Here is a 3,993-nt window from a genome sequence, read left to right as displayed (position 1 = left end):
CATAGGGCTCTCAAAAGTCCTAACCTCAGTGCACTGCTTCCATGGAGACCTGGAGGATAGGTGAGGGCTGTAGATGCAGCAGGCATCACACTGCGGGGTGTGATGGCAGTAGAATCCAAAGGATCACTGCTCCACTTCAGCCAGAGGAGCAGCACTGCAGAGATGGGATCAGCTCAGCCTGTGTGCCATGTTCTCCGCTGGGAATTGCAATTCCCTTGACACTGACCAAGGTGCAGACTGATCAGCATTTCCCCATCACTGCTCATGCTCTGCTCAGCCTCACTGCCCCCATGGCACAGGTCTCCTCAGCCTTGGCTCCCTTGTCTGACATGTGACACAGTCAGATCTACAGCACGGCTTCATATCTAAGTGGTTTGATCCTGCATGGGGTGATGAAGGATCTGTGTAGCAGAGATGGTTCACAGGAACAAGACTGAAGTGCAAGAGGAAGGTGCAGTGCAGCAGACACAGAGAGATGGGAATGGATAGAGGATTGAACAGCCAGGCAGACACAGCAAGGCAGAGAAAGGCCCGGCAAGCCATAGAAACTGGACTGGAACCTGCTTTACCTTCGTGTCTCTCTTCCCTTTGCCCCTAATGTAACTGAACATGTGTGTGTCCAGGGTGACATTCCCTTCACTGTGTTCCTCAAATGTCTTCAGTGTGGTGACAAAAGGAAATGTGCAACTCCAGCTGTGGAACTTTTCCAAACCATAAGTTTTTAAAAGAAATAGAAGAAAAATAAAGGTCCAAATATGAGAGTGGAGGAAGGAAAAGAAGAGATGGGTTGGAGGAGCTGAGAGAGGAAAATAATGCAGTTATTTTAATGGATTGATTCAATTGGCAAAATTGCAGCAGGAAAACAGAAAATTAAAAGCATAAAAGGCTTTTTTTTTTTCTGAGGACTTGGAGCTGAAACAACTGCAGAATTTTTGGTGCAATTGTTTTCTGTTGTCAAGTGGCTCTGAGGGGCAGCACAGTGAAGGGGAGGAAGCTGTGCAGGAGCCAAGGACTCCTTCTGGGCACCCCTGGAACCTCCATGGCAAATTCGGACCCAACTTCGCATCTGCTTTTTTCTTGAGTCACTTGGGTCACTTCAGCTGTGTTGCTGAAGGCTGTAGTTTCCTCAACAGCTTATGTTAGGAACAGTTGCCATTGCCACCAAAACAACTCCTCTGGCTCCATCCTCTTCTCCTCCCCTGGTTCAGGAAATCACCCATAAGTGGCTTTGGTTGTTACTGTTCAGAATTAGTCTCAAAGCCTTCCTAGGTGGTATGGAGCAGCTGCTGATTTTATCCCTAGACTGGCAGCAATTCAGGATCAGCTCTTCCCACATACCTTGGTGTAAACATGGATGTAGGATGATGTAGGAGAGGAGCAGCCTTCACTCAAAGTTCCTACCCCTTTGCTCTCTCCTACATTTTAGCTGGGAAATTATAATAATAAGTGTTAAAAATGATGTTTGGTTATATGCAAACAACAGCCCCTCCATGTCTGGGGTCAGGTGTTATGTTGGGATGAGATCTGCTGTGCCTCTCCCTCTGCTTCCCTCCTGAGCCTCTGCAGTGTGGTGGGAACACCTGGACATGAAGCTGGGAGTGTGCTGGGCAGTGGGAGAACCAGGACCAGGGTCATATTCTACAGGCTGGAAGTTTTCTCTGTCTCCAAGGCTATCCCAGACTGCTGGATAAGGAGGGGAGACAAACCCCAAAGAATCCAGACTCTCCCCAAGCAAAGGAATCGCTGTCATCAGGAGCAGAGGAAACATGAGTTTAGTTTGTAGGTGGCTTTGCTGTTAGCTTGATTTACACTTCAGGAAAATCAGCTAATATGTGTAAAGAAAGAGATGTCACGATCTGTCTGTGTGATGTGCCTGGCTGGGCAGGCCCCTCTGCCTTTGGGTTGTTGTTGGTGCAGTGTCAGTCATTTCCTTCAAACACAGCTCTGTGTTCCTTGTGACGAGTGTGTTGGCTGTGTCTCCTGCTGGGCCCTGCTCTTCGTTTTGTATTTTATGTCAGAACACTTTCAAAAGGAATAAATGAAACACGGATTGATTGTCCTGATAGCTGCAGCCCAGGTGTGATGTCAGTCATAAATGAATGGGCAGTTCCTTTCATTTCTGGGTGATGGAAACAGCACTGAGTAGTGAAAGAGCAGGTTTAATTTTTTTTATGGGGAAAATATGTCCTCTTACTCTCCATGTTTTGGGCACCAATAGGCCTGTCTAGAGCACCTCTGGTTTCCCTTCTGGGAGTTCAAACATTATCATTGATAATACAACACTAGCAGTGGTTCAGCACAGGTGACAGTCACTGCATGGTCCCCATGAGGAGCACTGCTGGGCCCCAGCCCTCCCCCAGGCACTGTGCCACCACCACCAAACCTTTAAATCCAAGGCAGGTAATTTCAGCATGTTCAGCAAATGACTCCATTGCTTGCTAGTAAGTTCCAGAAGAGCCTAGAAGGAGATTTCATGCCATAGACCTGATTCCTTTTGGTGTTCTCACAGGAGAAATGGTACCTTTCAGCTGTTAACAGAAGCTTTGCACCTTGTTCTTTCACCTTGTTCCTCACCTTGTCACCTGTTTCTTCGTAGACATCGGGTCTAACTCTGGACACTGAATGACAGTGTCTGTGGCTCTCTTGGGTCTCAAAGGAAAAAGGATGAGGGCTATGGGAGTTGGCATTGACGGTCTTTCACTCTCCTCACATTGACATTCCACCAGAACAGCTCCTTTGCATATGGATGTGTAATTACTGATGAGATTGTCATCACTGGATTGTGACACTTCACAATGCTGAGATATCAATCATGGCAAGTGCAGCTGGGCTGGTAGAGCTGCTGTGGGTGCCAGAAAAAGTCCAACATTTTAGACTGACCTGGGAGGTGAGAACCTCAGCTCTGCAAAGGCAAGAGGAATGAGATTTCCAGGTGATCCAGTTCTGTGTTCTCTCTCTAACTGAAAGTGTTGGATGCTGCTGGGAGGTCCCTAATCCCCTTTGTTCCATTCTTGGAAGGCTTCGGTACTGCTCTGCACTAAACTGGGATTAAGTCCAGCTCCACTCACTGCAGCAGAGAGACATTTGCTTCCTTCCTTAGGAGAATGCACAAGGCAGTTTAGGGTGGGAGTTGCAGAACTTTGGGGTGAGGTGAGGTATTTTTACATAGAAATAAGTGAACAACGTGCACATATCCCTGTCACTGGATATCTGTGTGTGTATGTGTGTGTGCACATGCCTGAAATCAAATATGCTTACAAGAGTATTTCTTCCCCAGTACAAGAAAGGCATGAACTTACTGGGGAGCCTCCAGTGAAGGGCCAAAAGGGCCATGAAGGGCCTGGAGCATCTCTCATGGGAAAAGTTGCTCAGGGGCTGGGATGTTTTGCCTGGAGGAGGAGGAGGCTGAGGAGGATCTTGTCCATGTGTATGAATACCTAATGGGAGGGAATGAAAAAGCTGAGAATCAGACTCTTCTCAGTGGTGCCCAGTGATAGGGCAAGAGGTGATGGGCACAATGTGTAGCACAGAAACTTCCATCTGAACATAAACCCCGACTTGTTTACTGTGAGGGTGGTCAAACACTGGGATAGATTGTCCAAAGGGATTGTTGAGTCTCCCCATCCATGGCATTATTCAAGATCTGACTGGACACAGTCCTGGGCAACCTGCTGTGAACTGACCCTGCTAGGTTGGACTAGGTCATCTGAGAAGTCCCTTCCAACTTCACTGATTTCTATTCTGTGGTTGTCCTTGATGCAAATTTGGAATAGTGTGGAATCATTCTTAGGAATAAGTGATAAGAATTCTAAAACCACTTTATTTCTAAAAGCAGGCTATGCCTGGTGAGTTCTTACCACTGACATTAGAAAGCAGGTAGTTAATAATGATGCTATTAAAACTTAGGAGAAGACAAATGACAGGTAGCCTTTGAGCAGGAGGAAGAAATTTATCATAGAATCATAGAATCACCCTGGTTGGAAGAGACCTCAA

This window comes from Acanthisitta chloris, unplaced genomic scaffold (genome assembly GCF_000695815.1).
Source record: "Acanthisitta chloris isolate BGI_N310 unplaced genomic scaffold, ASM69581v1 scaffold6865, whole genome shotgun sequence".
In the NCBI taxonomy this organism is placed as follows: domain Eukaryota; kingdom Metazoa; phylum Chordata; class Aves; order Passeriformes; family Acanthisittidae; genus Acanthisitta; species Acanthisitta chloris.
Note: the sequence above shows the minus strand (reverse complement) of the source record.